The sequence below is a fragment of the Stegostoma tigrinum genome, chromosome 12 (genome assembly GCF_030684315.1).
Source record: "Stegostoma tigrinum isolate sSteTig4 chromosome 12, sSteTig4.hap1, whole genome shotgun sequence".
NCBI classification, from domain to species: domain Eukaryota; kingdom Metazoa; phylum Chordata; class Chondrichthyes; order Orectolobiformes; family Stegostomatidae; genus Stegostoma; species Stegostoma tigrinum.
In genome coordinates, this window is record NC_081365.1 from 46,374,087 (window position 1) to 46,399,539 (window position 25,453).

Sequence of the window (25,453 nt, forward strand, 5' to 3'; positions counted from 1 at the left end):
ACTTGAAGCAGCTTAAGGTTTCAATTTTCTAGAAACAAAATTAACTCTCAGGTGATAACAGCTGAACCTCGCAAGGAACATGGACTGGGTCAGATAAGAGCTTCTCAACATTGCAGAGGCCTCAAAATAAATAATCATACTTCAAAGCTATTAGGATTTTCAGTTAACCTTGCTTAATTAACACGCTTGCCACAATGAGTAAGTTAATTACTGTGTTGAAATAGAATAGGAATTGTGTTCGTCAAACCTCTAATGTTCCAAAGTCTGATTAGGAATGAGAATGGTTGGACTTGATAGCCATTATGAATAGCTTAAGTGCAGGCTCTAAGGATAAACAACTAATAACAGAGAAATAAAAACAATGAAGTCTCTATAAATGAGTCTGAATGCCAGAGGTAGACAGTTTGAGCGGGTCATAGAACTGATCATGGGGAACAGCATAGAATGAGATAAGGAATAATAATGTAAAGGTGTAATTCATGAGGATCTAAGTTATGCCTGAAGGTTCTAGAAGCTCATGGAATGTGCTAACATTACAGCAGCCCTTTACCTGATAGTTTGAAGAAAGACTTTGACAAACCATTGGACATTTTGTATTAAGGAGAACCTTAATGGGATTAAGAGATCCTTTGAACAGGGTATAACACAAGAGATATTTGCAATGAAGAACTTTACAATAGCCTATAGAACTAATGATTTATAATTACTTTAATCAACCTGTCCAATCATATTATAACATACGTCTGGTGCAAGTGCATTCTTCAGCTTGGATATTCTGGCATAGAGTTAGGGCTACTGACACTGAGTTATAAAACGCTTACCTTATAAACTGAACATTCTACCTTCTGATCTGAAGTCAGGTGAAGGGTCGAGGCCTGAAACGTCAGCTTTCCTGCTCCTCTGATGCTGCTTGGCCTGCTGTGTTCATCCAGCTCCACACCTTGTTATCTCGGATTCTCCAGCATCTGCAGTTCCTATTATCTCAGGTACAGTGCTGTTGAACCACAAGTCCAGCATCAACATGTAACTAATATTTGTAAGCAACCTGTTCAGATGTGTTATGATGAACCTCAGGAGCAGGTGGAACTTGAATCTAGGTATTCTAGCTCAGAGGTAGGGGCATTACCACGACACCAGAAAATCCTTACCTTGTGATTTGAACATCCAACCTTCTGATCTGGAGTCAGGCCAGGTACTGTTGAGCCACAAGCCCAACATTACAGATATATTTCTATCCAAGTATATTAGGACACACCTCTGAAGGAGCATTAAGGCTAAGCTTTTTGGCCTGGAATCAAGGATATGGGATTCTAACTAGTTCAACATAGGAACTGTATTGGTTCCAATTGATTCTGATTGGTTAGATAATTGATTATATAAAATATGAATAAATTGATGATCTTAAAAACTACCTGAGTCACAATTATTAGCATGGCTAGTCAGGCCAAATGCTTTGTTTCTCTGCAGGCTATTCCATGTGGGTAATCCACTGATCTCCATAGGCAAATACATGAGAGGCAAAAAGATAACGGAAGTTTGGACCATTGTCACTTGATGGGGAATAGCCTGCTTTTCCTCGTTGACTAATAAAAACACTTTTGTCACATAAAAGATGTTCTAAATTGTATCATAGCTAATCAATAATTTTCAAAGATAAATCAATTGTTAAATGGTCACTTGGACTTATGTTAGAAATGCCATATACCCCCAAAACATAACGCTGAAAGTTAGCAACATATCCAAAACAAGACAACAAACAAGAAGACCATTATTTACTGGTGACAGATTAATATCCAGTGTGCCAAATCAAGTCAATTGACTGCTCTTCTTGCATGTTGATCAATTGCTTTTCCTTATATTATGTCAGTGCCCTCTGCTTCATCAAAATGTGGCAGCAATATGTGTAAAACTAACACATTACCTGAACTATTTTAAATCAAATATGACAACACACAGAAGGAAAAAAGAAGGGTTGAGAATAGCCATGTTATTACAGGCATAATCTTCCAGAAATTTTCATTTACTAGTCTCATACATGTCTATGCCAATGAAAGTTAAAGTGTACAATAATTGTCAGCCCTTTAGGAATAACATTGTAATGGTTTATGTTCACTTAGGCTGATTTAATATGCAAATTTTACTAATTATACAATAGGCAATTTTTCCCATTAACTGAAAATTAGTAAGTACTATATTTATTAAACTAAGAGGATAAAGCTAAGGAATTCATTAGCAAAACACTCAAGAATTATATACAGCACAGTCATTGAGCCAACTATTCTGATCATTTTCAAAGTGCATTCTTAGTCCAATCTGTTCCAACAACTTTAAACTGAGTATAACAAAAGAATACATTGCCAACATCTGAATGAACGCTAAATTCATCTAAAGGAAGTAGGTTTGTTTCATATTAAGACATCATGCATTTTAGTGGAGAAAAAACATTCCTGTTTATGACCTTTTGCCAATATTAGAGAGTTAGCAATGGAAAAAGTGGGGGAGGGGTTGGGGGCTCAGAAGGAACAAAAGGGGGCATCAATGATCAGGTCTAAAAAAGGAGAGAAGAGGTAAAAAGCACAAAGAACGATAGTGCAAGACAAGAGGTGACAGGAATGGATAAGTAAAGAAACAGAAATTGCATCTACAGCATGTGTAAATGGGAGCAGCAGAATCACCATGAAACATTGCCATCTGACAATGGTGAGGTTATTATCTGAAAATGTTAGACACCAGTGTTAATTCTGGAAGTTTATTAAATGTTTAATCAAAATGAACTTCTGTTTCTCATGTTTATCGTGAGCTTCACTGAAACAACGTATGAAATTGAGTGAAAAGGAGGTCAGAGTTTGGGTCAGATGGTGAACTAAATTAAAGGTAATATAACGTGTGTGGTTTGAGTAGAGGTGTTCAACAAGGTAGTCAGCCAATCTGCTTCTGGTCTCCCAACTGTTAGCAGTAAATTCAAGATAGTAAATTAGGACAAATTCAGGTAAGTTGCTGTCTCACTTGAAATAACTTTGTTGCTCGTTGAGCAAGAAAAGAGGGACTAAGGAGTGGGCCACAGTGTAGTGGAGAGAATGCTCCCTTCAGATTGCTGAGTGGGGAAGGGGAAGGTATACTTACTGGTGCCATCATGCTGAAGATTCTGGAAATGGCAGTGATACAATGATATCGAGGATGGTGGGATGAAGAGTGAGGACAAGGAGAAGTCTATCAAAGTTCTTTGAGTGAAACAGGGCAATAAGTTTGGCCATATGGGAAATGAAGTGGACAAGTATTGCAGTCCTGAATTGAGGAAAAATTGTGGAAGCATTGGCGGCTTCATCAGAACAGATGCAACGGAGACACAAACAGAGCAAGAAATGGGATGGGACTAAATGTAGCCAAGGTTGTAGTGGAAGTCTGTGGACTTGTGTTGGTTATTGGTCAAAAGCCAATCTCCAGAAATATCCATCTACCTCCAAAGGCAGAGAAAATAAAGAATGGAAGGAAAAATCAGAAATGCACAATGTGAAGATGAAGGAAAGAAGGAATTGGAAACCAAGCTGACATAAATTTTCAGCTCAGAATATAAGCAGAAAACCATAATGACACAATGTTATTGGTAAAAATTCTGCTACCCCATTAATACCACCTCTAGAATGAATGTTTCTCTTTACTTAATTAACTTGCACCAAAATTCCCTTTGGCCTTAAATGTTTCTCACCCCTACCTTGGAAAAAACTTCTTGTTTATAAAAGTTCTAAAGATGGGTCACTGGACCTGAAATGTTCTGATTTCTTTCCACAGATAGTGCCAGACCTGAGGTTTTCCTGCAATTTCTGTTTTTGCCTCATCTTGCTTCATCCTGGCTCTTCATTTGGTTAATACTAGTTTTATCTCTGATTTCTTAAGTATTTCTTCCAACTCTAAGAAAATGTGTCAACCTGAAACGTTGGGCAGAATGCAGGCTTCATGCAAGGTGCAAAGTACCTTGAAATTGGCACCAAGTTGGGATCACCTTGGAGTGTTTTGAGTTCATTGGACAATCCTTTAGGAAAGGAGCTACACCAATTTAAAAAGGCAACCTTGGCTTTTTAAACTATGCATTCCTTCTTTTCCAACATTGCACGTTCCACAGTGAGTCTGCACTGCACTGGAATCACCGAGGTGAATTTGTAGGACACAGAGCTTCTTCACTGAAGCTGATGAAAAGGCATTGACCAGTCACAGTTAAGAAGCTCTGACGATGGTCAGATGAAATACTGCTGTTCAAAGCACTTCCCTCTGTCAGTGGTTTCACTGATTGCTGGTTTCTTGGAAAGAACTTCACTGACTAGCACTTCACTCACCTTCAGCTGCACTTCACGACCCACATGCGTGGTAACTAGCTGAGTTTGTGAAGAAAGTTGCTAGGCTGGAAGAGGCGACAGAAAAAGAAAGTAGCAAGACTATGAGGGATTTATACATAAGAGTAGAAATTTTAAACTTGGAACACCAGATGACTGGGAAGCAAGACCATCTGGTAAAGCTTCAGAGATAATGGGGACTGCAGATACTGGAGAATCCGAGATAACAAAGTGTGGATCTGGATGAACACAGCAGGCCAAGCAGCATCTTAGGAGCATGAAGGGTCTAGGCCCAAAACGTCAGCTTTTGTACTCCTAAGATGCTGCTTGGCCTGCTGTGTTCATCCAGCTCCACACTTTGCCATGTGGTAAAGCTAATTACTTGGTATTTTCAGTTAGCTAATTACTTGCAATACACTTAAGAAACAACAAATATCACCTAATGGAGATAAGAGTGTGAAGCTGGATGAACACAGCAGGCCAGGCAGCATCAGAGGAGCAGGAAAACTGATGTTTCAGGTCGGGGCCCTTCTTCAGAAATGGGGAAGGGGGGTGGGGGGGAGAGAGGCTCAGAAGTAAATAGAGAGGAGGGAGAGAGCTGGGGAAGGTGCGTAGGATGGTGATAGGTGAGTGCTTGTAGACAGTGCTCGGGATTGGTCAATGAGGTGTGAGTGGCAGATAGGTGGGAGAAAAGATGGGCAGGTTGTGTCAGGTCAAGGAGGTGGGAATGATGCCGGTGGGTGGGAAGATTTTGAAACTGGTAAAATCCACACTCAGGCCATTGGGCTGCAGGGCCCCAAGGAGGAATATGAAGTGCTGCTCCTCCAGTTTGCTGGAAAAAGAAGTTTGTGGAAAATCCCCGCAAAACCCTGAAATGTCAACTGCAGCATCTGCAGTTCTTGCTATCTCACCTAATGGAGTAAAGCTTTATTGGAAATTTTTAGTGATAAATTAGACATCAATAGAAACATATATGTCCTGATCAAACCAGTGTTTAATTTTTCACTAAAAATACCAAACAAGGAAAAGTAATTTACACACAGGCTCATATATCTTCCTTCCTCAAGTTATGGGTCTCCAAATGAAATATTAATCTGTATTAATTTAATTATTTCATTGTTATAACTAAGTATGTCCTGTTTATGCAACACTTATGATTTTAATAGTACACAATAACAAATGAATTTGTCCAATCAAGTTCTTGAATAGACATTAAAAGTTAACTTTCTTTGAGGAGGGTGCAATTTTGTCATGTTCAACTTGATTCTAATCTGTACATCTGTACTGCTGGTCAACAAACATTAACATGCAACAAGGACACAGTTTCCTGAAGCAAAATCCTGCTGCCAACAAAAAAAAGTTGCCCATGTTCATTCATTATGGGCACACAATCTTGAAAGATAGCATTGTTTATTCTTTATTTTTTAATTAACCAACATAATTAACTTGTCTCTCGAGATAACTGCACAGAGACCGGTGTTCCATTACCAAATCATGCTTTATTTAATAGTGCACAGTACACTGGTTGTAGCTAGCCAGCTTGGAGTCAGTCCACAACTGAGGTGATTCTAATCTCTTGGAGTTTTTTTTTCTCTCTAGCCCTCTGAACTGAGGAGTTTGTCATTATCCTGGTTATATTGGCAGCCAAGGCTTCTCTGATTGGTCCAGGTTTAAAACCCCAATCAAGAATCTTGTAGGTAATGTGGTCCACTTGGTTCAAATCACTACATCTCTGTTTAAACATTTGTTGCCAAATTTAGTATCAAATATACTCATTTAGGTTCTTGTAGGATAGAATTAGAGAAATAATTGTTTTTGTTTCACTAAATTACTTTCTAACAGCTTAATTAAAACTACAACAGTGCTACTATTCCATTACAAACTCATCATATTGAGCAATATTGGACCACTGACATCTGGATCTACAAAGGATATCATAATTTTATTAGAAGGTAATGGACAATCCGAAAGATACTCAACTCAAACAAAAGCCAGACGTTTTTGTTCTGGCTTGGTTCAAGATTAGCAAGGCAAATAGGCAAACTAATAAATTAATGAACATTCCAGATGAAGAGTCATCTACTGAACTAAATCTTTCAAAATCAGCAAGTTCCTTTCTTACCAATGTCTAAGTCATTCTTTCCAGGCAGGTTTCTGGGATCTCAGGAAGGGTCACTTGACCTGAAACATTAACTTTGATTCTCTCCACAGATGCTACAAGACCCGCTGACCTTTTCCAGCAATTTCTATTTTTGGTTTTTGAAATTGGTTTATTGATAATGGCAGCACAACCTGCAGGTATGAAAAATGCTTCTCAATTAGACCTGGTCCATGAGATTAGCTGAGGAAATTGTGTGATGCCAGAGTGGAACAGTCAGTATGTTCCACCTTCAGTGGGTTTGGAATTGATTAGAGTACCTTACAGCAGTACTTCAATGACCTTGTGCTGAAAAAGGATATATAATGTTGGTGTCCTTCAAGGCATCAACATATTCTAGTCCATTCATATTCTCCACAATTCATAGCTTGATGATACTTAGTACACAGTTGCAGATTACCAGTGCAGTGGCAGGACACCCATATCATTAGCTGCTCTGCAGTGAGTACCACACCAATGCCAAGAGGCTTTTTGACATATAGCAGTCAATAATCTCATGCATCTCTGCCATTGAGTTGGTGTCTAGAAAAAGCCTGAATGTCCAGTTAGGGTCAGCAGGCAAACACACAGATATGGGAGGGAGGCCCAAGCAGAGGGCTGGATGGCTGTTCCACTCAGGTATGTTCTCACTCAGGAACATAACTCAGGTATGTCCTCACTCAGGAACACCATTCAGGTACGTTCTCACCATAAATTCACACCTTGATGTGGTGGAGAAGCATGTGTGCTCTCTGACGAACCTTTGATTGATGTCACTGAGAACTATTTACTCTTGCTTGGGCTATCCACGTTGGTAAAGCTGGGGGGAGATCCTGAAAAACTACGGTCCAACAGGTCCTGAACAGCAGAACAGGCAAAAGATGACTAAGCATCTCACTTCTTTCATGACAGAGGAAGGCTGCAATGGCAATGTGGTCCCAGTTATTGTGGTTTGACATGCCATTGAAATCTGCCCACAATCCCATGAACATTGTGGAGACAGAAACAACACCTCAAGGGCTCCATATCAAACAGTGTTGAAGGGTAGACCTCTACCAGTGTCTATTTGCTAACTCCTATGAGAATAGTATTACAGCCTTCCACTGAGAAGCAGTGCCAGAAGTAAAATTTGTAATTTATTTAAACATCAAACTGAAAAGAGTTTGTATCAATGTAAAGGGATTAACTGTAATTTTCTTGAATAACTAAAAGGTACTTAGCCATGTGACCTGATGTCCATTGACATGGAAATTGACAGGAATGAAATTAAAATGGACAGAACATAGGGGAAGAGATAAAGAAGAGTTACACTATGGAAAAACAGAGAAGACATATTTGCCAGGAGCTGTGTGAGCAATACTGTTAAACAGGATAGAAAAATGGAGATAGAGTTGCTGTTGTTAATTTGTTTCTTGGGCAGCTAAACAGATACCCTCTCGGTGGCCGATATGATATGGTCTCAATGTAGACAAATATTCTTCAGTAATAACTTGGGACACTTCTAATAAAGATGAGAAAAACACAGTTTGAGAAGATGCCCAGTATTCTGGAGTTGCAGATTCGATGGATGTTAAAGTGCATGTAAGACAACAAAGGTAATATGGGTGACCTCATGCAGTTATATGAATATATTAATAATGCTCCCTGAAGCAATTTGAACATTTGAAAACAAAGAACCAATAGTGGTCAGGAGATGCTAGCTGACTTTGTATGATTTTCAATGAGTGGTAGATTCTGGAGGGTAGAACATTGGATGCACACAAGATGGAAATTGGAAAAATGGAGTCTAGTGGTAAAAAAAACAATGGTACCTGCTTTCAACAGGTGTGGGAGAATGATGGATTGAAGGCAAATGATGCCACTGAGTTGGAAGCAATCAGCCTGTGAGACGGATAAGTTTGTAGAATTTGAAGGTCACCAGTGGGTCGTCATCATCATCATCATCATCATCAACAGGACACCTAAATTTTGGATGGCCTTCTTCAGCCTGCACAGAAAGGAGTTGAATCACTTGCAAAGGAACAAAGTTAATGGCAGGGTTTCTAAACAATGGTTTTCAGTTCAGTTGGAGGAAGTCGTGATTGAAACCACAATCTGAGACCAGATTGGCAGTGTGACAATAGAGGGATGTTAGTGGAACCAAATTAAATGGTGGAGAGCTTAGGCTAAACATTATCAGCATAAATCTGAAAGCTGTCTCCATGCTTTGGAACATCTTCACTGTGGACATCAATAAAGAAGTGACTGGGAACTAGTGATAGCTCATTAGGGATCCTGGAGGGGATTATGCACAGACTGAACAAGAACTGTTGGAGACGCACTAACCATGTTGACCAAGTAGGAGTTGTCACGTTTGAATTTTCTTATGCTTGTAAAATAAAAGTGCCTCACTCAGTCACTTTAGTGATTACTAGGATTTAATGGGATGAATGTTATTAAAGTCATCGGAGAGGTTAACTATGTGTGCTTACATTGCACCACTGATGAACTCTGGCAAATTAAAAACCAATTATCACAGCATCCTGAGGTTAAAGTGCACTGATGTACAAATTCATTCCATCATATGGTGTTAAAAACTAAACCTCTATATATTAGTCTCATACCCACCAGTTAAATCAAATTGATTGAAATTTGTCTGTAATTTTAACCCAGTTGCTCAGCTCTTGGTTTTTAATTGGGTCAACAACTATTTAGAATGTTTTATTAAAGATACGGGAAACATTAACCAGTGTATTACCAGAGCTTATCATCATTTCCTGAGATATGTTGGGGAAACCAAGATGGAAGGCAAACACCTTCTAAAATAAAATTATGCCGTGAAGAATTAAACATGGGGACCTTTCTGTGATATTAATACCTGGTGAAAAACAAGAAGCAACAACAATCTGGGAGCAAGTTGCCCGCTTGCCGTGTCATCTCTGCTGGGAGAAAGAAATCATGCAGAAAGGGAAAGAAATAAATCTGAAAAACAATATTCTTCTGTATGATGCCCAAAACAATAAGGAAAATTGAAGAAAAAAAAACTGACTCTGTTGGTAACTTTTGTCAGGCATATATGTTTAGATTAAGGGAAAGCGAAAAGCACAATTCTTTGTGTTAACCATCATTTACAACTGCCGTGTGATTTGGAAACTGAGAGAGCCAGTACATTGGCTATGTCCCTTGTTGAGAAAAGATATACAATCCAGTTTCACTGCCAGAACAATTTAATGGAGATGGTGTGCTGAAGGATTATAGTATAATTTGTGTTAGTCGTCCTACACTGACCAACAGAAATCAGAGATAACATTTTGGGTCAAGTGGCCCTTCCTCAGAACTGCTTCCAGATGCTTCCAGCATCACCACAGGAGCTGCTACACTTGCTGAATCCTGCCACCAATTTCTGTTTGTGTTTCTGATTTACAACATCTGCAGGTCTTTCGGTTTTTATTTAGTATATGAGGGCTGCATGCTTAGGCATAGCTTGCATTCTGTAGCATTTAGAAAGTTGTTCTGTGATTTAATTGAGATACCTAAAATGATAAAAGAGAATCAATATGGTGGATAAATGGAAATTATTTACTTTTTTAGTGGAATCCAGAACATGACAACAAATTTCAAAATTAGAGATAGCCCAATATTTAGACCATTTACAAGTGAACTGAAGAACTTTTTCAAAATGTAGCAACAACATAAATATGGAATACCATCCTGCAGACCCCACTGCTCCAAATGGTTCTCTTTTCAGTAATGAGCATAATTACATCCTATTGGCTAAGATGATTACACGATATAAAGAAGATTTGGGTAAATGGAAATAGATCAATGTGATGAAGGATCATGATATTTTATTGTTGTTATTTGGAAACTAGTTCTAAAAAAGGCAGAATCTTGCACAGCTTTAAATGAGATTTGTATTTCTATGTTGTGGGACAAGGAGGGGAAAGAAAATTAATTTGTTTAATTTCACATTTTGAATTCTCTCGTAGTTCTCTGGAGTGTATTTACTCTTATTGAAATAAAGATATAGAGCAGAATCCCTTGCAGTGAATAGTTGAGTACTCAGGAAAACAAGTGTAGAAGAGAAAATAAATGCTTTTGCCTAGCGACAGAAAGTCAGAAACACCTGGGAAGAGTGGGCAGCTTGCAGCTGTCTGTCAGAAAGAGCAGATTGACAGCACCCCGGTACATTGATGACTGTATCGGCGCCGCCTCTTGCTCCCCAGAGGAGCTCGAACAGTTCATCCACTTCACCAACACCTTCCACCCCAACCTTCAGTTCACCTGGGCCATCTCCAGCACATCCCTCACCTTCCTGGACCTCTCAGTCTCCATCTCAGGCAACCAGCTTGTAACTGATGTCCATTTCAAGCCCACCGACTCCCACAGCTACCTAGAATACACCTCCTCCCACCCACCCTCCTGCAAAAATTCCATCCCCTATTCCCAATTCCTCCGCCTCCACCGCATCTGCTCCCACGATAAGACATTCCACTCCCGCACATCCCAGATGTCCAAGTTCTTTAAGGACCACAACTTTCCCCCCACGGTGATCGAGAACGCCCTTGACCGCGTCTCCCACATTTCCCGCGACACATCCCTCACACGCCGCCCCCGCCACAACCGCCCCAAGAGGATCCCCCTCGTTCTCACACACCACCCTGCCAACCTCCGGATACAACGCATTATCCTCCGACACTTCCGCCATTTAAAATCCGACCCCACCACCCAAGACATTTTTCCATCCCCTCCCCTGTCTGCTTTCCGGAGAGACCACTCTCTCCGTGACTCCCTTGTTCGCTCCACACTGCCCTCCAACCCCACCACACCCGGCACCTTCCCCTGCAACCGCAGGAAATGCTACACTTGTCCCCACACCTCCTCCCTCACCCCCATCCCAGGCCCCAAGATGACATTCCACATTAAGCAGAGGTTCACCTGCACATCTGCCAATGTGGTATACTGCATCCACTGTACCCGGTGCGGCTTCCTCTACATTGGGGAAACCAAGCGGAGGCTTGGGGACCGCTTTGCAGAACACCTCCGCTCAGTTCGCAACAAACAACTGCACCTCCCAGTCGCAAACCATTTCCACTCCCCCTCCCATTCTCTTGATGACATGTCCATCATGGGCCTCCTGCACTGCCACAATGATGGCACCTGAAGGTTGCAGGAACAGCAACTCATATTCCGCCTGGGAACCCTGCAGCCATATGGTATCAATGTGGACTTCACCAGTTTCAAAATCTCCCCTTCCCCTACTGCATCCCTAAACCAGCCCAGTTCATCCCCTCCCCCCACTGCACCACACAAGCAGCCCAGCTCTTCCCTCCCCACCCACTGCATCCCAAAACCAGTCCAACCTGTCTCTGCCTCCCTAACCGGTTCTTCCTCTCACCCATCCCTTCCTCCCACCCCAAGCCGCACCCCCAGCTACCTACTAACCTCATCCCACCTCCTTGACCTGTCCGTTTAGCTTAGCTGTCTCCAATACATTCAGGGCAGAAGGAAACATTGTCCCATTGCCTTAAAAGTTAGTAAGGGAGAAGCTCCACAAAGAAAGCCTTTGAGGTATTAGAGAGGAAAACATCCTGCAAGACTATTGGAGACATGAATTTAAATGACACATTTTAAGGGGTAAGTGAACTGTGTTAGCAATACTTTAAGGGTCTCATGAAAATGCATTCATTAGAGAAGAAAAAAGCAATGAGTAAATTTAGATAATTACCAGAAAGTAATCAAGTACAGCCATGCTAACTGATCAAGGTACTTTAAAATGAAAACAGGATGACCCTTTCCAAGTATCTGTACTTGTTAATGGTGAAGAGTTAGCACAGTTGGTTGGATGGGTTTAATTCCTATAAAGGTTACCATAAAGGTCCTTCCTTCCCAACCTCTCCCCTCACCCTAATGAGAGAGCAGCCCTATGGTCCACTGGGACAATGGCTGCTTTACTTTGACCATTACTTCTGTGACATTGTAAAATTTTGGCCCAGAAACAATTGAACAATCCAAGTTAGACTGATATTTAGCTGGGATTTATGCTCATCCCTACCAACCACACCTGTTGGAAGTCAGATACATGATGAGCATCGTTCTGCTAAAATATGTCATATGCATTATCCATGAAAAGTACGAACAATCACCTGTAGCCTCATCTTGCTAAGAAACAAACCTAACATTTGTACAATAAATGCACAGGAAATGTCAAAGCCTAAAATCAATCTCTCCCTCATGCAGTGAATAAAAGCATGCCCATTTTTATAGAAGCAACTCAGTGATTCGACCACTTTTCATGGCACTGAACTAAACTAAACCAAAAATGTAATACAAAAGCAAAGTTCAACCTATTGATTTGTGGAAGTAAAATCATACATTATTTACAGGACTTTCTTAGTTCACAATAAGGATTGACAGCAGGTTATTAACATTTAAGTTTGGCAGCTATTCTTCTTTAATTGAGCAGTATGATGTACAGTTCAAAAGTAGTCTCAGAATTGCTGATTTTTTTTCTTTGCTATTGTTTCAAAAGCATCATATAGAGTTATAATTTTAGCAGACAGAAATTAAACAAATCTTGTGTTAAACTGCATTTCTTTTTTCAGCTCTAAGTATGTTTTTTTTATATTGTAATACTGTACACGCAAAATATGATTGTGGCTAAATTTAAGATTCTCAATGTGGAGAATGTCAGTGGTGGCAAAGAAATCTTATTTCGGTTTTTGCCATTCAGTGTCAGCATTAAGCAGTTTCAAGCCTACCACACTGAGGTTGAAGTTTATTTATTTTAGTTCAACTTATCATGTTAATTAATGTTTAGCAGAAAGAATGTTACTTGCTATATTACTTATGTTTCTTAATTCAAATTATTGGATACTTTAGTTGCCCAAGCTAGTCTCTGGGGAAATAAGAGAACTGCAATAGGTAACAGAGTGCTTAAGCCAGGTACTTGCTTCACCATGGTAATTATTCATTGCCAGTTAACTGTAAGTGAAAGTTCTCATCAATTGTTGAAGTCAAGTTTCTGCTTTCTGGATTTAATGTTGATGATCATATACATATAATAAGAACGAAGAGTCTGGACTAAAGGGAAGCAGTCTAACAATGGTAGTAAGGATATCATGCTATAAATTGTTGGATTGTTGGTTTTTGAGGAGTGGTAGGGTTTGTTCAGGTGAAGTGTTCTTGATAAAGTTACTCTGACAGCACAAGTGGGGGGGGGGGGGTCACCTCGGCTTCTGCTCATTCACTTTTATTGTCCAGAGGTAGTAAAGACTCATCCTTCAGTGTTGAGAAGTAAGGACACATATAATACACAACCATACATCTGGAAACTCAGTCAGGGGTATACTGCAGAGCTATTCCTGAATGGTCCAGGTCAAAAAAGTATTCCTTTAGCACACCAATGATCTGCTCTCTACTGCATGTGGGCATGTACTTTTTATTGTGAGGATGCTGTGCTTTTGTTCCAGGGTAACTGAGAGGAATCATGATTCACATTAGAAGGATTTTTTTTATTCCCAAACAGGAATACAAGAGGCAAAAAGTACGAGATAACAAAGTGTGGAGATGGATGAACACAGCAGGCCAAGCAGCATGATAATCCAGCTCTATACCTTGTCATCTCGGATTCTCCAGCATCTGCAGTTCCCATTATCTCTGAAGGCAAAAAGTACGACACTAGTTGAATGAAATGGTACAGATACACAAGGTGTTCTCAACTGTGGTAACATTGAAGCTAAAAATTCAGGGAATAAGATTCCTTTCACTAAATGATTTCTCCAGCTGAATGGCTGTGATCATACAGACACTATAAATATGGAAACCAAAACTCTACGAAATACTCTTGGTGCTGTCTCACCATCACTATGTATAATTTACACAACAGAAATTCATATTTTTATACATATACCACTTGCAACTAAGGACAATATTTCATCTGCTTCTCAAACTACTAACTGTACCGATATGCTAACCATTTTTAATTCATGCATGGGGGCAGCCAGATCCCCTTGTATGACAGAATTTCAGTCTCTCCATTCATAAGCTTTTCAATTGAGACTATAGTTGTTTGATTATTGACCTAAACAGTGGTAAAGTTTGTCGATATTCTTGAGTGCTCAGTGAAAGTTGTTTCCTCAATTTGCTTATCCATCTGTTTTCAAGATGATGATAGAAAGTGGTAGGATAAAACCTTTCAGACCTTGCTGTTACTGATCCATGTTCTTTATATTTGTTCTGTTGATCAAAAACAGCTGGTGAAACATAGTTTTGTGTACATTCCTGAATCTGGCTCCATTGCCATTACAAGCTAGCTAACTGGTAGTCCATCTTTTCATCGCCCAATATGACATTATCATATAACTCTAAATTAAAATAGGCAATGTAGGTGAGATGACCATGATTCATTTGTCTGATTTTGATGGTTTTAGAAAAAAAAAGGCAATTTCAGTGCAGACAGTTTTGTTGATTCCATACGGATCTCACTAAGCTTGCCTGAATCAGTAGTCAGCTGGCAACTGCAGCCATTTTAGGTTCATGATACTTTCTTTCAGAAATAATTTTAGTCCATGAAAGATCCTGGATGATAGCAGTGCATTTGATAGAATTATCATAACATATCAAAACTTTATTCATTTCATAACTTTTAAGAGAGAGACAGAGAGAGACAGAGTCACAGAGATCTGTGAGCCCGAAAATGTAGCTTATAATATAATAACAATGTTAGAATTTGAAAGTAAATCTAACTGATATACTGCAAGTGCTACTGTGGATTCCAATACAGCGTGTTTTAAGCAAACACGTTTAAAATATTTTCAGCTAAAATCTGACCAATGAGTCTGGTGATACATAACATTATAGATGGAACAAAAAGCAAATGCATCGAGTTTCAAATTTCACTTTAATCCTGTTCAGGCAATAAACTTCACGTTAACTGCTCTACTGAATAAACATGAAAGCACTCTAGAAATCTTAAACTATGTAATTTCCTGTCCATTAAGATAAAGAGAACTGCAGCAGAATTACTACTTCTAGTAAATGGCAGGTTTACCAAGATCAAAATAAAGTCTGCTTAAGAAATTTAATTGCCGATTGATTTTTTTTCAAAAATATGTGCACACTTTGAAGCTGAAATAAAATGCCCAAAATTGAAACAGTAAATTAAATACAATAAATCGTGTCATGACTGCATGTAACAAAGTTGATATTTTAGTCCTCTGTAATTTATTCAAGATCGAAATGGAAAACAATGCTACATTTGTTTGAATCACAGTGGAACCACAAGAGTCACATTATCTTCATTTTATAAAAAGTTGTTTCACTGAGGTTAGATTTTAACATGAGGATAATGAGAAGTGCAATCATAAGGAAACCTTATTGACTGAGGATTTTAAATAATGTATTCATTACCTTCAGAATTATTGATGAACAAAGTCATTAACACATCAGTCAAATTTATTTCTTGTTTTTTTTTGCATATTGTGATGAAAGGTGAGCTATATATTGACATTTTCAGAATCTGAATTTCATAATCGTGGTGTATGAATGACATGGGGTGGAGAATGGGGCCAGCTCGGTAGCCGTTTTGGGAACCGGTAAAATAAGATGGGTTGAATGGCCTCCTTTTATACTGTAAAAGTTTGATTCTACGTCCACTTGCTCCACTTTATCAACTCGATTAGTTACATCCTCAAAACATTCCAATACACTTGTCAAGTCTGATTTCCTTTTTTCCCAGTGTTTTCAGTATTCATGTATAAAGACTCCAGAGTTCACAAAACATATATTGAGGAGAATAAGCCCATCTTCTCCCATATATCTGTGGAACTGAAATCATCTAAAGCTGCAAGTATTCTAATGAATCCATATATACTCTCCCCAAAGCCTTCATGTCCTTCAAAACTGTGATCCTCAGCAACGGATACTATACAGGCTCCGATCTATTGGTTTGTGTAGATTTGGAAGGACTCACTTGCTTTTATGCTATACATCCATACAAAACACAAAATTCCACATAATTTATTATAGGCCTTACTAAATTGTTCTGTCACCTTCAAAGATTTATATTTGAAAACACCATGTCTCCCTGTTCTACATAATTTAAAGTTGAATTCAGCATGCATTTACTGTCCCTATTTTTCCGACAAGAGTGTATCATTTCACATTGTATTGCATTTCAGTCATGGTTCCATCCATTGCATCATTTTTCCTGCATCATTTCAAAGTCTATTACTGCCTTCCTCATTGTTTACCAACTTTCAAGTTTTGTGCCACCTGCAAATGTTCAAATTATGACTGATACGCATTATGTTCTCCTCAACCTTATGTCATAAATGCCTATCAAAAACAGCAATGTTACAAGAACTGAACTGTAGGGAATTCTACTTTGACTTCTTTGCAGTCTGAAAACAGCCACTCACCAATCTACTTTCTATCCCCTGGCCAATCGTGTATCAAAGTTATTGCTGTTCACATTATCCTCATGGCTTCAAACTTATTATCACATTGTAATGAGTCAAATGCCTTTGAATGTCCACAGACACAGTTTCAACTGTACTTTCCTTGACCACTTTCTTTAAAAAATACAAAATTAACTCAGTTAATCAGCATTTGATCTCAACAGGTTCTTCGTGCTTATCCAAAATGGCTGCCAATTTTCTCCCTAACTACTGAATCTAAAATCCCTTACCACTGATGTTAAAGGGACTGTCCTGCAATTCCCAATTTATTCCTTTTCATTTTCTTGAGCATAGCATAACATTAAGCAAATCTCTGGTCCTCTGGCTATCCCAGTATTTATGCAGGATGGAATAATGTAGCCAGAACCTCAGTAGCTTTTACCCTTAAGTAGATTAACCATGTGCCATATGCCTGTCTGCTTATTACATCTTTTTGATCTATTTTTATCTTATCTGGTATCTAGACAGCATTCTCACATACATTAACTTTGACAAAGTCCTTTTTCTCGGTAAACATTTAAATAAGTCGCCCATAAGTACCTGTGCTTCCATGAGTGGATGTCTTTTTGCCCCCTAATTAGCCTCACTGCTCCACTTACAACGGCACTGTTCCTATAATGAGCATACAGCAGTAAAGAATTAATACATTTAAAAGTGGAAGGAAGCTGAAGGGAGAAAACAGAAATTGACAAGGAATAAAAGCATTTGCCTTCAAAGTTCATATAATGTCACATTTTTTGCCACACTCTCTGAAGAAAGTGCTACCTTTGGAATTGGTTAGTTTGCGTTACTTGTGGGGGCAAAATTGTTCGTACCCAAGACATGCTGTGACACTTACCACATTAATAATTTCCCCACACTCCCCATTGATTAGAAAACAAATTATACCAGTCGCACCAAGTGTTTTTAATTCTTCCATAGAGACTGGAGTCACACTTGTTTTATTGTGTTGCTGTTAAAAAAAACCCGCTGAAACTTATATCTGCTAGATGAAAGTTGCTGGTTTTTCTAACTGCAAATTAAGTTAATAACCGCTCTTAAGTAAACTGCATGGCTTCGATAAATTAATTTACTAATTTCAGATATCAAATATCTCCATTCTGATGAAAAACATTCAGACTTCAGCTTTCATTATGTTCCCATTTGTATGTCTCCACCTTTATTTTGTGCTCCATAAAAATATACTAAGTTTTGAAGGATAATAAAAATTTTGAACTTCCTCATTTGCTTTTTGTTGAGAAAAGCTCAATATAATTGATTGTTTACTATGCTTGACAACATCACTGTTTTTGGACTCCAGGCTAGCCTTTTCGCCTAGCTCCAGATTCAAACTGACATTGAGAAAGATCAAATGCACAGAGCGGCGGTCACTAGATCTTTGTAGATAGCTTTCCTTGAGACTGACAGTAAGCAGCATTACTTTTCAGTTAACCAGAAAAGTTGAGTCAAGCATGTGTATTGGCTGATACAATTGGCTGAGAACAGCATGCCAGTTTATGGAAAATGGCTAGATCAGAAAAAAATTCCAGAATTGAGATCAGTTAATCAACTGAATTGAATTATACATTCGCAGATTTCACATGACAATTTTCATAAAATAACATGTTATTTGAGGAAGAAAAGCTACTAATCATTATGTTGAATGAGAAAAACATTTATGATTTCTCAATAAACAACACTTTCATTGTCTTGAAGTATTTATGTATTTATCAACAATGAGATCAGATTAAAACTCAGTATTCCTGAAAGATTCTTAATGGCAACTATAAACGCAGGTCAAACATCCAACACACTCCAAGTGCAGCTCTTGTCAAGAAAAGATTAGCATGGTTTCCCCATTCATCCAGTTTCAAAAAACCTGACAGCTCTGAAAAGAATCAATACTTTCTCTGTGGTACAAAGGGAACACAGAAAAATCTTGCATGAAAGTCAAATACAGTTGCATAAATAATTTATACAATCTGAACTGGCAACCTGCCAAACTGCGACACGAAACTAAATATGTTTATCAGAATATGGAAATAAAAGACTCAGAGAATTGGCAACATGAATACCAAGAGATTTGACTTACTGTAAAATCATTCCTTAGGTCTGAACAAAGTTTGGAACATTGTAATTGAGACATAACACAGCAGTTGCTTACTTGACATATACAATCAGAGTAAAAAGTGCACCATTAATACCTAACTTCTACAATCTGATGGTCTGAAACTTTTCACTAACAAAAAAATGGATATAAGAACAACAAATACTGACCTAAAATGGTTGCTGTGATCACCTGATCATAGATTGTGACAAGTCCAGAGAACACAAAGAATAATCAAAAACAACTGCATTGAGATTAGTGTTATCTAAAGCTAAATGCATCAGCATCAACAAATTCACATCTCTGTTTAATTTACACTTGTATGGTAAACTTACAAATTGGAATATCGACGTTCGCCTGCAGAGGTTTCGTTTCGCAAGTTCAATGGGGCAAATTCAGGAATACATAAACAGACCATGATCAACACCTGCCTTGAGGATCAAGGCAAACAGAAAAAAGAAATTGAATTGATGATAAGAAGCTGGATGTCTATCTCTCTCTCTCATTGTTTTCTCAATATCAAAGTTAAAACCTGGCAAAAATGCAACTTGAGGCAATAACCATTCATTGAGAACTCAAGATCTACAAACTTCTCCCCGCTGCAGAACATGAGTCAAATATTAGACATTTGACCTCAGGTACAAAATATAACACCTCAAAGACTGAATGACTTTATTTTTAAATTATGTAGCCTATTCTTCCAGTCCACTTTAAATATTTTCTTCTTCAAAATTATTACCTGTGCTTGTGTGTGTGTGTGTGCCTGTGTGTTTTATTAACTTTTTGGCATTAGTAGGCACTAAAATTTCTCTATCTTACAGTCTGGAAAATCTTGAATTTTGGTTTCTTCACTTTGATCTAGATAATTACATTTTCATTGATGTTTGATAGCTGCGCGCAAATAAGGGAAGTTAAAATATTTAAAAACTAAAAGAACTGCAGGTGCTGCAAATCAGGAACAAAAACAAAGTTGCTGGAAAAGCTTCGCAGGCCTGGCAGCATCTGTGAAGGCAAAAAAAAGTTAACATTTTGAGTCTGGTGACTCTTCCTGTGTTGTTGCTGAAGTTAAAACATTTAATGAGAAGTGGTTGAAAAGTGGAGAGCCTATTTCCTCCTCTTTGCTACACTGCGGCATAGTAGTAATGTCACTGGGCCCGGTAACTCAGAACTCCAGATTGATATTCTGGGGATGTTGTTCAAATCTCACCACAGAGATAGTGAAATTTGAATTCATTAAAAAAAATCTGGAACTAAAATCTATCCAAATGATGACCATGTAACTCCTGTTGATTGTCATAACATTAGTGGTCCAGATGTGTTTTTCTTTCGGGAAGTACATCTGTCATTTTTACCTGGTTTTGTCTGTATATGACTCTTAACTAAATTCTGAAATGGCTCAGCAAACCATTCGGGATATCGGCAATTAGGAATGGGCAATAAATATTGGCCTTAGCAGCGATGCTCACATCCCATGAGTGAATTAAAAATAAACCCTTCACAATGAATTTTAATCCAACATATGACATTCTCAGGCACAATTAAATGATCAATTGCTATGAAGTATATGCAAAGTTCCAAATTATTTTAAATTTCATTGCCTCTACCAGGCTTTATACCACAGAGTGTCACTGGTTGATAAGAATGAATTAGATTACCTCAGTTTCGCATAAAAAGTAACACCCAAAATAGATACATCCTCTAATTTTTCAATAGTAATTGTCAGTCTGACTTGTAGTAAATATATCATTCTTTTTCAAAATTCTGCTTCTCCTATTACTATACAATATTTAACAGTTCTTGCTGAGAACAGATTTCTTTCACTATAGCATCTTTATTTTTCAATGAGTTTGTGCTTATTCAGGTGAGTATGAATGAAAACATTTTCCATTCCCTTCACCAACCCATTGTTTCTCTCTGTCTAATTGACTCCTACATTATTCAACATTTAACATTGTTGAATAATACTGACTAGATACCAGGTTAAAACTGCTTAAACCAATTTCAGGCATAATCCATACAATTTTGACTTTCATTTCACAGTCCAGATCTCATTGGTTCAACTTAATCAGTCACTTAACCTTCCCCTCAATAGAATTCCGTTCTAACTAAACTATCAATCACAGGTGTGAGAGATAATGGGAACTGCAGATGCTGGAGAATTCAAGACAACAAAATGTGAGGCTGGATGGACACAGCAGGCCAAGCAGCATCTCAGGAGCACAAAAGCTGACGTTTCAGGCCTAGACCCTTCATCAGAGAGGGGGATGGGGTGAGGGTTCTGGAATAAATAGGGAGAGAGGGGGAGGCGGACCGAAGATGGAGAGAAAAGAAGATAGGTGGAGAGAGTATAGGTGGGGAGGTAGGGAGGGGATAGGTCAGTCCAGGGAAGATGGACAGGTCAAGGAGGTGGGATGAGGTTGGTAGGTAAGAGATGGGGGTGTGGCTTGGGGTGGGAGGAAGGCATGGGTGAGAGGAAGAACAGGTTAGGGAGGCAGAGACAGGTTGGACTGGTTTTGGGATGCAATGGGTGGAGGGGAAGAGCTGGGCTGGTTGTGTGGTGCAGTGGGGGGGAGGGGATGAACTGGGCTGGTTTAGGGATGCGGTGGGGGAAGGGGAGATTTTGAAGCTGGTGAAGTCCACATTGATACCATTAGGCTGCAGGGTTCCCAAGCGGAATATGAGTTGCTGTTCCTGCAACGTTCGGGTGGCATCATTGTGGCACTGCAGGAGGCCCATGATGGACATGTTATCTAAAGAATGGGAGGGGGAGTGGAAATGGTTTGCGACTTGGAGGTGCAGTTGTTCCCTGGACTGACCTATCCCCTCCCTACCTCCCCACCTATTCTCTCCTCTCCACCTGTCTTCCTTTCTCTCCGTCTTCAGTCCACCGCCTCCTCTCTCCCTATTTATTCCAGAACCCTCACCCCATCCCCCTCTCTGATGAAGGGTCTAGGCCCGAAACGTCAGCTTTTGTGCTCCTAAGATGCTGCTTGGCCTGCTGTGTTCATCCAGCCTCACGTTTTGTTATCAATCACAGGTGGTTGTCTCTGATCTTTTCCCTTAATATCATGAATGAAAAAGTGTTCATTTTCCTGCAATTATTAGTACAAAATGTATTGCTGTGGATAGGAAAAGGTGTACTTTAATACCTAATAATATTTATAAAGTATGAGAAAGTTCATTCAATTTTCATCCCTCTCTCACAGTAATGAAGAATTTTTAGAGTGAATTCTTACACTTTTAACAGCTTTGGTAAAATATTACTCTGGGGAACCAATAACCTAGTGGTATTGTCACTGCATTGTTAATCCAGAGACCCCAGGTCATGTCCTGGGTACCTGTATTTGTACCTCACTATGAGATGGTGAAATTTGAATTTGTTAAAAATCTGGATTTTAAAGTTTGAATGATAACCATGAGCCCATGGTTATCAAGTGTTACAAAAAAAATCGTCTGGTTCACTAACGTCCTTTAGGGAAGGAAACTGCCATCCTTTACCCAGTCTGGCCTCCATGTGACTCCAGATCCATAGCAAGGTGTTTGACTCCTTACTGACCTCTGGGCAATTACGGATAGGCAATAAATGGTAGCCTAGCTAGTGATGCCTTCATCCTGTGGATGAATAAAATATAGCCATACCTATGGCACTGATATGTAAATTATAACTTCAGCATTCCCCAAATTGCAATGACAAAAATGGGCTGTATTTTTCTTTGGCTTATATTGGAATCCCAATATCATATTGGCATTTGATCTGATTTTTAAATGAGTAGGCCAATTATCCCTGCATGCAGGGAGTGGGCTCTTGAGGTCAGACAGCCATTAGGAGACCATGCAATATTGGTAGGTTCAACTTCAGAGGTGGAAGCTGCCAGTAATAGGCAGGTGAAAGAGAAGTCAAACTAAAAGTTGTGTGAAGACTTACTAAAACAAAACAAGAATATATGACAAGCCACAGTTTCCAGACTACTGTTGCGAAGTGAGGATTTCTCTACAGGTTGGGGTATAGCTGTAGACGTAGCTACACAAAAATCTCATTAAAAATAGAGAGGGAAATGAAGCCATTGGTTGGGACTAATTGACCAACCTCACTAACAAAACGCTGAAAAGTGGCCTAAGGCAGCAACATGCAGCAAACTGCTAAACTTGTCATAATGGGAGATTGTTGGCCTACCTATTCCTGTTTCCACCTCTATAGCCCCTCCAAGCTCCAGCCCAATGTGGCCAACATGGCTACCAAAATATTGAAACATGATGTTATTTTGTTCCCAAGTTCACCTGAAAATTACAATAGTTTTGCCTTAATCAAATTAAACTTAACTGTAGCATTTGTTTAGCACAGAAATATACTTTCAAACCAGATCTCCACATGCATCTGTCCTGTGTTTAAAATGAACTTTGGTAAGAGCTTGGATGTCACTTTGACAAAGAATGAAAATAGGGACCAAATTGCAGTTGCATTTAAAATATACACTTGTTAATTATCACAATTTGTTGTTGTAAGAAGGTGTTAAGTCAGATAATTGCTGATCAGAAGCAATCTCTGTGAAGCAGTTCTTTTTATGGCCTCCTTTCACCCACTGCAGCTGAAGGTATGGAATGAACCAACACACACATTATGCAATAATTCAGAAATCAGGGAGAAGCTGCATACATTCTAGGATGCAACAGTGGGAGTACCTGGTGGAGGAGGTCCAACATTGTAGGCAAGTCTTGTGCCTGCAACGGAAACTACCCTGCCCTTCTGTTCTCATCTCTTCCAGCGACTGATACACCTCTACCTCACTTCATGTCTTCCTCCCATTCCTCACTCAGAACAAGGGAAACCATTAGCAACATTGTCATGACTTGAGCATTTCATGACCTTTGGTGATCAGAGTAGCACAAATTTAGCCTGTTTGTTGATGGTCTCAGGGAATTTGAAGAATGAACATCATTAAGGTGTTGATAAATTCTGGACAAATATCACAGAATGTCGGGTATTTCAGAGATCCTCTATAATGTTCTAGCTTCATAGCAAATGAATGTGAAATGGTAATTGTCCCTTTAAGTAGTATTTGAATCACACATCAATGCCATCATTTACCACTGAGCATCTGGTCATTGTTTGGAGAGGCCAAGCAGTAGCCAAACAAAATGCTGTGCAGCCTCCTTAATGAGCACGCGCAGGCATTTTAAGCGGTAATGAGCCATGGATCAGTCATTTTGATCATGTACTTCAAATCCTTTACCAGGAAGGCATGGCTAAACATGAGCTAAATTGGTGTTTCAGTTAAAAACTCTAACCGAGTTACCTTTGAGGATCTTTAGCATTTGAGCATGCTGCCAAAAGTCACCTTTACATTGCCCTGTTCATCTTCTAAATATAACAGCATGACTACAAAATTATTCAGATTGTTACCATTGTTATGTCGTTGTCACTAATAACTTTTCGGTTGGAAGAAAATCCTTTAACCCACGAAAGCAAGTGTAGCAATGTTTTCTAATGTAAGACTGTCCCAGTGTAGTGTAGTACTAGACTGAAGTATCAGATTCACAAAAAGATTGAGTCATAAAACTAGTCAGAGCATACTTTAAAGGATTCTAATGATTATTCACAGGTATAATTATGCATGGTAATATCAGAATTAATACTTAGTTATCATTGTGATGCAACCAATACCCTTTTAAATTTCTGTGGTGTACACTGCCACATAATAATGATTTATTGGTACATGTTAAACTTTAAGCACACGAATTCTTTGAAAATGATAAATAATTTATCTTACTGTAATCATAGGGGACATTAGTTCTGCCTAATATAGTGAGTGGTTCTTATTATGAACAGAAGTTTTGAAATATCATTGCAAATATATATAAACCTTTAAGTCATCAAATGAATGATCAAAAGAGAGATATTTTGCTCCACAAAAGTAGGATAACTATGTAAGCTTTTTATATCTAAATTTGTGATGGACTCAAAAGAAAATAAGTGTGGTATTTGCTACAGTAGCAAGTGATTTATGGCTTCTTTTGATATTTAAGGTCACATTCACTTAAAAAGCCATTGTTCATACATGAGGAATGCTACAAGAGAAACTGACAAAGATTTTAATACGCAGTCAACAATGATAGAGATATATGCATTTTCTGCAATAACCCACACTCTGGTAGCAAGGGCCCTAATGCATCTTCCAGTGTGGCTTTTCCATTCAGCAAATTCTCTCAGAGGAAAGTCACCTTCACACAGTCAGGGGCAGAACTTCAGCTGGCTAGTTTGTGCTAATGCTGTCTCTTTTTCACAGGATGTCAGAAATTTTTTTTTCTTTTTAAAAAAATTAGATGTTGAATGCCTTTTCCAATCAACATCATTTTAATTTTCCCGAGCTAGTAATTAACTTCCTGCTTAATTTGTCACGCTTAATTTAAATTCTGCCGGGAAAGGCTCATGTTGATGGTGAGATGTACTGTGATGACAGCTGTG

At 38.8% G+C, this 25,453-nt stretch overlaps 1 protein-coding gene across 5 annotated transcripts in view; it reads right to left on the minus strand.

Moving 5' to 3' along the window:
• The window catches only part of epha6 (eph receptor A6), a 617,472-nt gene that overhangs the window by 178,505 nt on the left and 413,514 nt on the right, over positions 1-25,453 (minus strand). The window contains exons 6-7 of one of the 5 annotated variants that reach the window (XR_009446559.1): positions 17,445-17,516; positions 14,668-14,682 (exon numbers count right to left, since the gene is read on the minus strand). The exons of the other annotated variants lie outside the window; for them this stretch is intronic. The gene's annotated coding sequence lies outside the window, so the exon portion shown is untranslated. Of the gene's footprint in view, positions 1-14,667; positions 14,683-17,444; positions 17,517-25,453 lie in introns of those variants that run through there. 5 annotated transcript variants of the gene reach the window in all.